Below are 15,048 nucleotides of genomic sequence, written 5' to 3' on the forward strand. Positions count from 1 at the left end.
AGGGGTGGTGCACATGAGCACTCCCAGGCTCCTGGCCACACAAACACTGAACACTAATTCAGTTTGTTACCAGCTCAATCTAGGCAGCTTAGAAAAAAAAAAACCTGAAGATTGAATCAATTTTGCTTTGACTTTTTTTGAATCACTGTACTAAGCCAGAGAGTTCAAGTATGTGCTTGCTGTACTGGACAATGAAGAGGGGAAACTGGAGGAACCAGTGGAGAGGATGGCAAGGAAGAAGAGTAGAGGAGCCAAGACAAACAACCACAGAGGAACAAGGAGGAATGAGGACAACATACAACCAACCAAGGAGGAATGAGGACAACATACAGGAGCTCTTGATCACATTGTAATGTACGACACTTCAAAATTCCTAACAGCATAAATAGAAATTACTTATGCCAGCCTTGAAAAGATGTGGAGGCTCAGGCAATTTTCAGTGGAATTATTCCAGTCAGCTGAAAATCACCGGAACCAACTTGGAATAAGAGCAGAGAAAGGCTCTTAGTATGATCAAATAAATGAAGAAGGAACTTACCTTATGAACTTATGGGAGGAGATGGAAATAGCTTGGCTTGTTTAGGATAGAAAAATGAAGATGAATAATATAATTCTCTAAAATACCTCTAACAATATGAAGACTGTTTAAATGAACTATGCTTTTTTAGTTGTAGTCTGAATAGATGCTGCATTGGGACAAAAAGTATCTGGGGGGTAGGGGAAGATTTATCATAGCTTTAAGAAAGGCTGTGAGCGAACTAATAGAAACGAATGATCTTTGAATCATCTCCTTGAATGGCTACTCATGTCCTCCCTTGGTTGTCTTCATATTTGCAAAGAGCTTCACTGAGGAGGCTGAACTGATAATACTATTGACTTGGATTGTTACAGAGGTACATTGGTGCAGGTTTTTAAAGCCCCAGTCACTCATGTCAGCTTTTCTGCTTTGCATTTTGGATTGTAGGATCAGGAATTGAAAAGTGTTGGAAGCATTATTATTGATAGCACAAAAGTCTTTATCCATATGAAGCAACACTGCTGTTTACAGGAAATTCTCCTCTCCACAGAGTTGATACTGTACATAGCTCTGTCCTCTGAAGGAATTTTATAGTTCAAAGGGCTTTATTTAAAATGTATAAAGATGTATTTACTTCACTTAAGTCTTTTACCAATGCCAATTCATGATGTGTATTATAACCTTGTAACTACTGAATCATCTAAAGTTTATGAACCAACAGCTGACTGTAGTATTTCATTGTTGACTCCAGTGTAGCATTTGCTACACTTGTCACAACATATCTCAGCAGTGACAGACACTTCATGCAACTTTTCTGCACAGTGAATGCCTGTGGTAAACTGCCTACCGGTGGATTCAGCATGCTACCACACAGCGGATAAAAGAGCAGAGAACTGTTTGCCACCAGATTATGTATCATATATAGTAATCTATAAAATATTACCTAAAAAGATCTATTAAACCTACAGTAAATGTTTTAATATAGATCACAGCAAAGAACTATAGGTATGATATAAACTTATTTTGTGGGTGAACAGTATGAATTGCGATATCAGAGGGAGCTACAAATTTAACCCTCAGCGAGACATTCGAACACTGACCTTACTATATAGAGTCACTCTCCAGAGTTTAAATCTTTTACTAGACCAAACAATTTTTTCTTCTCCTTCATAAAGACTTTCTTTTCAAACTGAAGCTTCCTTTTATACCCATCCCCACTGACAGCGTGTCCAGATGAGTGCACACATGCGATATGTGGCACTGCAGAACACACGTACTGCACATGCAGGTGTTTGCCACGCTGCTAATTTGCCACATCTGTAAAAAAAACAAAACCCATGCCTGAAAAAAGCAGGGTGGCAACAGCAGTCTGGTACCTTCAGAAAGTGAATTACCTACTACACAATTGCTCACAAACTGAAAATAATTTATTTAATCCTGAATATGGAATTCCTTTTTCACGCTATATCAGCTGTTGGCTTTATTTAAGTGGAACTTAGCAGGCTGTGCTGGCCATCTCTGGCTTAATTCCACACTATTGCTCACAGGTATAGCTAACAGATTTTGCACTCAGGGCAAAACTCTCCTGCTCCCTGGGAGGTGATGCTGAGCACTAGAGACAGATGAGAGGAGGAGGAAGAAGGTAGATAGTCTTACCTGCCATGCAGACTGAAAGATAGCTGCTGCCACTGATGCTCTCTCTCCATCTCTTAAGCTCCAGTGCAGGGCTGCTTGTGCCTAGCTCCTGTGTCCATGTGGTGGGGGCTGCTCCTGCTGTGGCAAAGACTCAGGGTGGGTTTGCTAAGTCAGCACCCTCTCCCCCACCCTCCCCTGACCCCAGTTATGCTATTGTTAATGTCCTGAAGTACTGCAACAAGACACATACTTCAGTAGGAGCACACATTCTTGTAAGAGCACTTCAGGACAGCTGAAGAATAGCAAAATATCCCATGAAGCCTACAAATTTTAAGCTGCTTTTCTGGATTCTTACTGATGGAAAAGGAGGAATTACACACATTTTCCCCCCCATCATCTAAGTTAAGCAGAGATTTACAGAAAATGGAATATTTGGGTTGTAGACCCTGCTTGCTCACACTCCAGCTTCTCAGGCAGAGCTGAAGGTATCTTCAATATCATCTGTTAAACCAGGTTCTCTGGATGGAGAGAAATGCAAGAGTCATGGGGTCAGAAGGAAAGCATGTGAGAGGGAATATAGTTCTATAATGTAGCAAAGAGGGCACTGGGATGGATGGAGCTATGGATCCAACCCCCTTCTCTGAATGTATCTGTGATTTTTCAGCTAAATAGACCACCAATAGGAAGAAAGAGGCACAGGGATGTAGATGAACTCCCTCCACTTACATGTCAGAATCAAATCTTTATATTATGCATCTCCATCATCTTCAGATCCAAGCATCTAAAAAAGAAATTGTTTAGAAGGAGGAAGATGGCCAGGATTGCCTAGTGAGATCTGGGCTTCCGGTTAGTGTGGACAGGACAATGAGAAAGATGCTATTTTATATTAGAATACTTTCTGTCTAAAGATCTTATACAAACAAACTCGCATCCTCAATAGAGATGTAAGGTTTTTTTGCTCTAGTTTTTTTTTCTTCATAAGAGTGTTGGATCTCAAAGCACTGGTCTAAATAAAATAAATAAATTAAGGTCCCACCTAGGCTTTTATAGAACTGTTTACATAACTGCTTTCCTTGCTGGTCCTTCATCCAATAAATCTAGTCCATGGTTCTTTCACTTTGTCTGGCATGTTTTTGTTAGATATTTAAAAAGAACAACCAAAAGCAAACAAAAACTTTTAAAATATTTGCCCCAAATCATGGGGAGACAGTTACGGAAGAAAAGTGAAAATTCTAATATTATAAAAGCCTTAGTCTGTCTGTCTGTCCATAATGCTTTATTTGCACTCTGATTGGTTGTCTGAAGCAACCAATCAGTGTGCTCCAAGAGCATCCTGGACAGGAGGTGGCAGTAGCAGCACAGTGGAGCACTGCCATGACAGCAGGGATGGAGTGGCTGGATGGCAAGGACAGAGCAGTGACGGCCTGCAGGCAGAGGCAACAAAGCAGCCAGAGTAGGGGGGTAAGGCCAGCAGTTCTTGCTTTGTGCCCCCTCCTCCAGCCCTGCTCCCTACAGCCAGCAGCACAGGGTGCTGGCCAAGGGGCCGGAGGGGACAGCAGGGCAAGGTTCCCTCCCCCTGGTCCTGGGAGTTGGCGGTGGTACGGGGTGGTGGGTGGTGGTGTTCTGTCTTCGCTTGCTCTCCTCCACCCTGTCATTCCTGACAGGCAAGTGCCTAGAAAAGAACAAATATCAGCTGATGAGCAGTTTTCCATTTATCTTTGGGAAGACTACATTGCAGCATTAATGTCATCCTGTGCCACCAGGTGAAGCTATAAATTAACAGCTTCATGATGCAGCTGGACTTCAAAATGATGTGACCCAGCAGTAAGCAGGTATACAGCAGTAATCCAGTGTATACTCTAAATACCCAAGGTCAGAGGGCCCACTGTGTCTGTGGTATAATAGTCAGGTGAATAGAGTGGACACATTTTTCATTCTGTCCCTGTTAAATCGGGTTTTTTTTCATTCTTCCCTCCCTCCCACTTGATGCTTCAGCAAAAATAATTTGTTGACTGCATATCATGTTTGGTTTGAAAACTGACCAATGGACCCAAAAATATTCTTAATGATGGCAGTCATATTTTGTTTCTGAAATCTTTTGTTTTAATTTATGAAGTATCCACTATGTTATTAGTAAAATCCTGCAGTCCTTCAGCCTGTTTTAGGGCTTGGACATGCTTCACTCTTCCATCTTAAAGCAACTACAAATGTTACCTGTATAAATCAGGTACTGTTTGCTCTATGGGAATTTTGTCTTCATCATTAAGAACACAGCATGTGTTCACCCTCAGATATATTCTGGGAACAAAGAAACGTTAAAAAATCCTGTTGCACCAACATTAAATAATCACAAACATAAATTTAGATAAATTTTAATGGTGAATTTAATAGTGAAAACCACACAAAATAAATAAGCCAACAAACAGAGGCAATGCATATCAAGCAAATGAGTAAAATTTATAAACTGAACATTATCTAAATGCATAATAACATTGTTAACATTTGAGAGATTTTAAAAATTATTTAATTCCCTAAGTCTAAAAAAACCCTCTAAAATGTGGCCAGTCTTTTAGGGGGAAGGATTTCTCACCTCAGTTTTAAAATAAGTTTTGAAAGAGCTTTTACTTTAGTTCACTGACAGGCTGTTCAGCAAGAACCATAGTTCAAGGCTGAAGAATAAAGGTTCTGAGATGAACCCAGATTTTTATACTCCATCACTTGGCAAAAATAAAAAAAAGCTTACTAAATAAAGCAAAGAAATAAATAAAACCAAAAGTATTCCTAATAGGTTTTACTCTGATATTGATATGCCTATTTTTATTCCATCTCTATACCTATTCCTTATACCTCTCTATTCTCTACACCTTGTCTAAAACTAGCCTTGTCTAGCAACAAACCACTAAGTGTACTCTACAGAGCCTTTCATGTAATTTTTTCCCCCTGATCCATCTTGAATTTTCTAAAATGGTTCCCACACACTAACATCCTTTGGCCTAATATTTTCTTTCCCTCTTCTTCTCTTAACCAACTTTTGGTCAAGCAAATGCAACCAAATGTTCTACCATATTGCCATGAAGCAGAGCTGAGAGTCTACTATAGTTTTATGTATGGACAGTGAATGACAAAGAAAGTTGCAAGGAGAAGGATGTTTTGATGTGGACAAGGCATTATTCTGAAACCAACATTGTTCACACACGATTTCACCATGAATTCTGGGATATCTGGTGTTTTTTTTCAGAGTTCCAGCTCTGTTGTCAACTTCCTATAGGACACTGAGCAAGTCATCACAGGATTTATGTGTAAGGAGGTAAAATTAAGGTTACCTGGGCACAATTACTTCTGAAATTGCTTAATTGGGGAGGGTGGGGGGAGGGGCTTGGTAGCTTTAATAGCATAGGAATACTTGTGATCTTTAGAAATTGGTGTATTTGTTTGTAATATACATGTTGTATATTTGCCTAACAAACAATTTTGTACTTACTTGACATATACAGAGAGAGAGAGAGTGTATGCATGCGTGTGAGATATTTGGATAGACAGACTGACCAGCTTTACCTAGTAAATTATGTGGTTTGCTTACAAAGTAGTTAATTCCAGTTCAAGGAGCCCTTTGTAATCTGGTATTAGTTTATTATGCTGCTAGGATGCTTCTCTCCCCGTCATCACAAATATTTCTTGCATATTGATGAACACATCTATGTTAGATCAAAAAAGGTATTACCTCAGCAGGAGCTTTTTTTGGGTGTTTTTTTAAAGTGCAACCCAACAAAGTGTTTAAATGAATTTCAGATAATTTATAGCGAGTATTAGGGTTCACTTTAAATAACATTTTGTTCAAGTCTACATAGTAAAGCGTATTTCTATGATGAAAAATCCCCAAGCAAAAAAGAAGTTGTGTTAATGAAAATTAATGTGAGACTATAAACAGGGCCTTTGGAAAAAAAATAGGATGAAGGAATTTATCCTTGGTTTGCCTTAAACTATATATAGACTTGTACCAGGTTTCAAAATGAAAAGCTTCTCCCATCCTTACTCTGCCTAATGTGAATTTGCATAAGACAAGGAAGGCAAGGGCAGGTTGGCTGATTGCAGCATGAAAGTATGCAAGCAGTTATTATGAATAATAATGCCACTGAAATGGGAGTAAGCCTGTGGGTATCCACAGGCTACACAGACATATAGAAAAATACTTTCTGCATTGTACCTAGTTAAAACTTTAAAATTCAATATTAAATAGATATGGCCAATGAGTAGGTGCAACTAGGAAAAAAAATAGTGGAAGCTGACTAGTTACCCCCTCCCCCCAATCCCCTCTCCCCAAGATCTACTTCTTTCTCTTATCTCACACTAACTCATTTATGGTTGTGAGGGTTGTGAGTGATCAAGTTACATAACTTAGATCCATCTGTCTATATGTCCTTATCCCTCAAATTAATGCATGTTCTGAGTCAGTGTTTTTGGTCTCTCACATAAGGGACAGGTACTATTTGGCCCTAATATGAGCCTAGTTTCCAAGCAAATACAAGGGAACTTTGGTTTTGATTTTTGTACTTGTCTATTAAAACTTTCAGGTTTTTCATGTTCACAGTGCTACTCCTCTGCACGTTGTTTTCTTATATAATCGGTTTCTTTACCAAGGCTGCAAGCAAGCCCTTTTTTCCCCTTTCTGGCATACATAATTTGGTGATGCATTATTATAAAATTATTTTAAGACTAAGTACCAGATAGGAAGGAAAGTGTAAGAAAGTGTGTATGTGGGCACATGTACACACATGCACACATTCAAACACAAAGATTATCCACCTTTAACTATATTACATACCAAAACCTATGTTAAAAGAATGTTACCTCAGCTGAGAAGTCAAGTATTGGATGTTGTGAAAAGCTAGATTTATGTATATTCAAGTCCCTCCTGGCACACATACTTCACTTCTTTCACTGAGCTGAACAAAGAAGTTCCAGGGCTGCTTGTACAGATAATGGGGGTTTACTTTGGTTTAATTTGGTAAGCAGGTTTTTCATGTTGCTCCTCCACTCTCAGCCATGCTGGGTTGTGGAAGGAGGGAAGCAGGGTGGCAGGGAACAGCGGGCCTGCTGCTCACCACTGTTCTCTGCCACTCTGCTTCCCCCACAGTGACCCAGCACAGCAGGCAGTAGAGGAGCTGCGTGAAAAACCTCCTCACCACTGCTCACTACCAACCTACTGCCCTGGCGATGCACCTCCTGTGTGCAGGACTGCACTGAAGGCAGCGGTGTGGGGCTGTACCCCTCAAAGCACCGGTACAAGCAGGAGGAACATTGCCAGGGCAGCCAGGGGGGCAAGAAATGGAGTGCCCAGCTGGCTGCACGTGTACCACCAGCAGCACTTTGGACCCTTAAGGGAAACTGTGCATGGAGGCGCCAAGCCTGGTCAGGCAGACAGCACTGCTGGTGGTCCATGTGCTACCAGGTGGGCACTCCAAGTGGTTCACCAACACCTCCCCACTCCCTCAGCCTCCAGCCAGCTCAGCCCCCAGACAGCTCCACAACCCCCACATCCCCCTGCATGCTCCACTTATCTAAACTTATAGGCTCCAGAAGGAAAGTGAGCCAGACATAAGCCTTGAAACTAAAAGCCTTAGACCCTGCCCTTCCCCCTCTTCCTCCCTGCCCCAGGCATGGCTGGGGGTTTCCCGCCCCTTTTGCAATCAGCTCATGCAGGCAGGAACTCTACCAGCCTGCAGAGCTCTTTACAAAAGAGGGAAATCTGTGGCTTTCTCTGCTAAAAGGGAAAATAAATGTTTTCTCTAATAAAAACACAAAATCTGTGGTTTTCTCTGTTTTGCCATGGAAAACTGAAAACCTGGATCCCTGGTGATGAGGCTCTGTGATGATACAAATGACCTCAAACAAAGGCGGGAGCAAGGTCTCAGGTTTCATGTAGTCAAACTTGCTTACTCCTTGTAAAAATTATGTAGATTTCATTTTAAAAATTGGCTAAAATTCAATATCTTCCATGTGTCTGGTATCCAGGTTGTAGCCATATTGGTCTAGAGGCAAAAGGAATCAGAATTAGTGGTACAGGTGATATCTTTTGTTAGACAAGCACTTCTCAAAGAAGAGATTACAGAATCTTTTATAAAGAAAACTTTCTGATGGCTAGATATTGGGGTTACTACATATTTCCCTTTAGAATTAGGTTAAAATCATGTCCCTATTGCTTCAATGACAGATCTATTTAATAAAGGATTATTTGATCAGATATTAATTACTTTTCTTAATCTTACCTGGAGTACCACTAGTTGGCATGTCAAACATAATAAGATTGATATGGTAATTACTACTGCATTTTTATTAACAGAATACTCTGTATGTGTATGTCCATGTATATGTATGTGTATGTGTGTATATATGCACAAGATATGCATGTACATATGCTCATGTGTGTGCATATACACACACAGATATACTTATATACACACACACATATATTGTTCATGTGCGTGCATGCATATGTTGTTGGGGTGTGTGTGTATTGTTTGTAATAAATAGAACTTATATGAACAATTTAAATCTAGTCAATATAAAATGACAAAAAAATATACAGTAATGAATAACTACCTTGCTAAATGTCAGATAATCTGTGTTATGGGCCAGTCACTACTGAAAAATAGCAACTACAGCTGAAAAGATTAACAGTACAATAATCATGGAAGAAATATGTCAATTAGTGATCCATCTTCCTGATTTTTAATGCAGGCTCCATGTAAAAGATTGTAAAGCAATAAGAATAAAGCTTATTTCTAAAGATCTGTCATGAAAATGTCATTCTTCCTTATAAACTTTTCGCAACAATAAAAAAAAAGAGATCTCAGATAATTAGGAGCAAAGTATGCCCTGACCCTGAAATGTACATAAATGCAAAATAACAGGTTAAGGCATATGTTTTGTTCCTTTGCAAATTAACAAAGGAGGTCACTCTGGCCCATTCAGTGCCCTTTGAACTGCTTCAGTTTTCTAAGGCTAGGAATTCAGAGCAAGTCATCTCAAAGCTCATTGACTGTAGCTTCTCAATAAGGCTTTCACTGTATTCTGAACCCTATAATCCCTGAATGCAGTGAAAAAGAATGTTATATGACTTTGGAGACGCTGCAGTTGGCACATGGCTCCTTTACATTTGCTCAGTCTGTAAGGCCAGCTGGCATCTTCATCCAGGACAACCCAAGGGGAAATAACTCTTCCTCAATTACTTAGGGTTTAATAAATCCAGTTTGTAATGAATAATCCAATGTTGTTATGAAATGATATATTTTTATACATTTTAATCATCAGACTTCCCATACTTGATCTTTTCCTGGCTGTTCTGGAATTCTGTTAAGAACTGCAATAGATTATAAAATGCCATATTTAAGAAAATCTGTCCTAGACAGTGGCACTACTTTACTAGTTTAGTGACTCTATCTATATTAAAAAATATATTTCTACATCAGAAACCTTTCTACTTAAGTAAGTAATGTTTCGTATAGCTTAGTGATTTATAGTTGCATAATTTGCTAATTGAGCAGCATATTTCATTCCCTTACTATGCATTCTGAATCATATTGTTGAATATAGTACTTTGCTGATCAAGCTGAATGACTTAATCATCAAGATAGAGAGATTTTATCTCTTTGGAATATTTTGCTGATTTATTCTAAAAGACTAGTCGTACTTTTTAAAGACTGAACTGCACATTCAACTTCTAACTTTACAGTCTTTACAGATCAAGATGAATATTTTACTATTGAATTGTTAAATACTACATTTTGCTGATAAAAACATCACTTACCTGATTAGAAGGCTTGTATATTTGCCTAGTGTTGATTTAAATATTTACTATGTTATATGTTTATTCTGAAGATCTTCAGTAATTGTACATCTACAAGAAAGTTTTGAAACAAGACCGTGCCTTTTTACTGGGTGACCCCTTCCTGTCTCAAACAAAAAGTAATCGGAAAACACAACCATCTGTTGTAGTGCATTCAATTATAGATACAGGAAAAATATGTAAATATAGTGGAATGATGGGGCCCTGATCCCATCCTTTGTGACCAATAGACGTTTCTACTTATAGAAATAACAACCTGGGATGTGATATATCAGTTTAGGGTTTGTCCAGCAACTCAATTTCTACTATTTATTAATGGATTGTGAATCTGCAGTGGTTCTGAATGCAGTGACAACGTGAAGTGCTATAGGCAGTGGTGGATCCAGGAGGGGTGGGAGCAGAGGGGACAGTTGTACTCCACCTTGGTTCCTGCTCCACCCAACCTTTACAACCAACACCTTTGGAGAGGCAACAGCATTACTATTGAAGCAATGCTAAGAGAGGAACTCAGAGGAATAGACTTCCATTGTCAGCTTCATCTGTGCAAAAATGAAGTTTATTTTCTACCTATGAGGACTCTTTACCATCTTTAATTTTCCCTGAGCCTGAGGAAGGGCATGTGAGCCCAAAAGCTTGCGGAAAAGGTATTTTTTTGCAATGTCTTAGTTGAATCACTTGGGCGGTTTTCAAAATGTTTCCAGTCAGACTTTTTTTGAACTTCAGTGTAGATACAAATGCTATTTTGTTTAGTAACAGAATAAGAAAAACTCAATTCCCAAATCTTTTCTAGCTCCAAATATGAAAATACACAAGTAAATCACTCTACTAATGTAAGTATTTCCATTTCTTTCAATGGGGAGACTAAAAATCTATTACAAGTGTTATCTGAATGGAATTTAGAAGGTTGTGCATGAATATACTTAATAGATACTGCATTTAAATCAAGGGAGGCATATTGCAACTTGGAAATAAAATGCTTAGCTAGCCAAAAATAATTTGAACAAACAACAAAAGACAAAAATCATCATCTTATTTGTAAATAAGGTACAATAAGGTTACAATAATTTAGTATTTCCTTGACAGTGGTCTTCTGTTAAACACCCATGATATCTGATCTTAAATGTTAGATACTTAGTGGCAGAGATTTTCTATCAATGTATGAGTAAAAATCTTTAGAAACATAATGCTGAAACAATGCAATTTAAAAGGCCACATTTCATATCTAAGGATAATTTAAGGTAGCACTATTTTATGCATACAGGGCCTCATCCACAGCCTACTGGAGAATTCTATATTGGCTTTGGTGTACTTTGAATTAAGCCCATCATATCTATCACACCACTGCTTAGTGATATTGTAATCCAGCAGGCACTGCTTGCAGAAGTAACTAGGCGTGTTTGGCATTAAAAGGATTTGGTATCTGAATATCACATTTTCCATGCCTAAGTGATTCTTTTACTACTAATTATATTGTATTTGTATTATAATAGGTCAGAAGTACCATATTCAGTATCAGAGCTCCATTTCAGTAGTTACTCCAGAAACAAAGTTAAGGCAGACCCTACTCCAGAAATGATTTTTCTTCCTAATTTTGCTTTATACAAGTATTAGCAAGTAAAGAGACAATATCTTTTGTTTGTGCACTGCACAAAGGGATAATATACTTGTATACACTTCAACTGATAGGCCAATGGTAAGATATGCTATAAATCAGAAATAACAAAATTTTGAAGCACATGTCCTCCCTTAGGCAGGCAATCTCTCTTGTCTAAATCATTTAAAGTGAGTAAAAAGAGTGGCCTATTTATTAATTATTACTGTCATTGATTAATTTTTTATGTCAGGTATAAATATTCATACTGCTATGGAAAAGCTTTCCATTAAAGCTGAAAAATAGTTGACATTGTCAAGGTCAAGTACTATATTTGTCCTTTTAGTCTGAATCAGCCTACCCACATTTTTAAACTCTAGTAACTTGGAACAGAAGAAAATCTCCCTTCGCTTTTAAGTGCATTTGTACAAGGGACAGTCAATTATCCAGACTTTATAAAGATCTTCTACTTTTTATGCTCTTTAAATTTAGAAATGTTGACTTACACTGCCCACAAAGATGCACTTCAGTTTGCTGATGCCACTGTGGTGAGACTAATGTATATGGAATGGATATGCTACAAAGGAAACAACATTAAGATAACTGAAAAATAAGGTAAAATATTTTATTTCCAAAAATATTTCAGGTCAGGCATATGTAACACATGTATAAGCATGGAATTATTCTTTAAACAGCTCTCTGTGCTGTTTAAAGGGAAGACCTCCCTTTAAAAGCCTATGAAGAGGTTTAGATGATAGTAGGAAAATAAAAGTATATTGGTATGATAGATAGCACTCGATTCTGGTCTTGTCCTACTGCAGTGAATTTGTGTATTTGCTGTTTGCCTGAAACTATATGGAATGAAAAGTCAAGTGTATACAGGGATGGATCTGGAGGGGTGGGGGGTGCAGTAGCATGCCTGCATCCCCCTTTCCTATCATGTCACTGGAGTAGCAGCCAGGGATTTAAATTTAAAAATGGTAAGAGTTTCCCCATTATGCTTAAAGGCACCTTCTCTCCCTCACTCCTTTACATGCTGCTGGGGGCATCAGGAGGAGAGGGGACCAGCTGCCTGCTACAGCTGGGCTGCACAGGGGCTCTGCTCAGGCAAAGACTTTGACAATGGTGACAGCAGATAGGCATATATCTCCCTTCCTGCCTGCTCCTGCCGAGTCTTTTTCTCTCAGCCTAGAAACAGGCACAAGTAGGGGAAACATGTTCCCTGGCTACTGCAGTTGCTGCTGCAGTTCCTAGCGACTGCATCCCACCTGGAGCAGGCCGGACCTCATCTCACTCCTATGATATCAGCAGGCAGGGAATGGGAAGGGAAGGGATGGAGACTGAAGGGAAGGGGAGGGGACATACTTCTGAGCATGGAGGAGTAGGGGAATGCTTACTTTCTTTGGACCTTGATGGGGCTGAAGGAACAGCAGCTAAGGGCTTGCCTACCCCAGGTGTGTGTGTGGGGGGTAGGGCAGCGGGCAGGGAAAGGAGTCTAGGAGCTGGGAATGCAGGCACCCCTCCAGTGCTGCACCCCATTTACAAAATCCTGTATCCTCTCTGAGTGTACCTGATTCTGTAGTTCTCTGCTAGTTGCAATCCATAAGGTATTAAGTTCTCTTTCTACCTTCATCTCATAGCTTTAAATCATTCACAGGTTACTGCATATATTTATCTTAAAGAAATGTTTGAGTTCTTAGGCAGGAAGACAGATGCGATGAAAAACACTGTATAAGGTGTATGTATTATTACCACTACCTGGAAAAAAATAAAAGGAACCTTCACAATGGCTTGTCAGATGAAAATAAAAAATAATCTACCACTGGAGGTTTTCAAGAAGAGAATAGGCATTTATCTAGGCTGATTAAGTCAGTGGTCCTCAACTTTTTTTGGACTTGAGACACCCCTCCATCACTTGTAAACTGTATAGCACACTATTTCAAACTAATTCATATATTATAGTGCTCATCCCCTTGCACAGAGGCTGGGACAGCAGGAGAGGGGAGCTGTCCAGGAAAATAAACTTATCTGATTATCTCCTCAAATTTCACTTATTTCCTTACACATTGTGTCATCCTTCAACGTATCTGGTGACACCTCAGGGTGCCCTGGTACCCTGGTTGAGAATCACTGGGTTAAGGGATAGCATTTGTTCAGGGGTTTGGACTAAATAACCCTCAAGATCACTTCTTGCTTTATGATTCTACCGGATTACAAAAACAAAAAATCACAGAAAACCCCTGACCCCATGCTTCATGGCCCTGCCAGTGCTAAGGGGTCAGACACAGTGATACAGGTAGGGGCTGCTGGGAATAAAGTCTGCCACAAGCCCAATCTGGCTCAAAGGCTGGACTTTGCCCATGCCTGGTTTAAGGTAACATGTAATACTGCCATGAGGGTGTAAACCAGGGCTGGGCAAAATACGGCCCACAGGCCAGATCTGGCCTGCCAATCTGGCCCTCAAGTGAATGGTTGCCAACTCACTGGATCTGGCCCGCAGATGGTCAGTGGCTCCGGCCACCACATGGTGCTGGGTGTGTAGGTAGGACTACTTTTGCCCAGCAGCATTTGCAATCAGCTGTGAACCAGGAGGAGTTTCTGCTGCAGGAGGTGGGAGGTGGTGTCGCTGTGGGAAAGTTGAAGGATCCTGGATGCAGAACCTGCTGGCAGTATCCACAGCTGACCTGCTGCCCTCCTGGAACGGTGGAAGCTCCCACCTGAAGCCGAACCCAAAACCTGCCAGCAGTGTCAGCTGCAGACCCAGATAGGAGCTTATGCTGTGCTGGGTGGGTGGCAGTGTCTCCCCTCACTCTTCCCTCCAGAACCCAGCTGGATCTGTAGTTCACTGGGAGCCCCAATGCTTAGCTGTGGACCCAGGCAGGAACTTCTGCCACTCTGGGTGGGCATCATTGTCAGATGTGATGCTGTTAGCAGGTCCCAAGTCAGGGCTCTGGAACCTGCTGGCTGTGCCCACAGCTGATGCTGCCACCACCCAGTGCAGCAGAAGCTCCTGCCTGGGCCCATGGCTGAGTATCAGGGCTCCTGGCAAACCACAGCTTTGGCTGGGTCCTGGAGGGAGAGGGAGGAAAATAGGTGGAGAGAGATGCTGCCACCCACCCAACAAAGCAGAAGCTCCTACCTCGGTACACAGCTGACAGGTTCCAGGTTGAGCTCTGGGATGCAGCTTCCATCTTCCCAGGAGAGAGAGAGAGATGTATGTGGCCCTTAACAGGACCCCAAAATTCATTAAGTGGCCCACCAGCCAGAATAACTGCCCACCCCTGGTGTAAACAGATGTTGCATTTCTCCCAGGAAAAATCCTTTTGATCTGGCCTAGACATGCCAGTCCATTACTCCACTATAAGTATGTGTGATATATGAAAGATAAAAAGTACTAACATTTTTGAGATGGGACAATCCGGTGTACACCCATAAGTTAATATCAGCTGATTCAAGTTA

This window comes from Crocodylus siamensis, chromosome 2 (assembly GCF_052110815.1).
Source record: "Crocodylus siamensis isolate JL-2025a chromosome 2, ASM5211081v1, whole genome shotgun sequence".
NCBI classification, from domain to species: domain Eukaryota; kingdom Metazoa; phylum Chordata; order Crocodylia; family Crocodylidae; genus Crocodylus; species Crocodylus siamensis.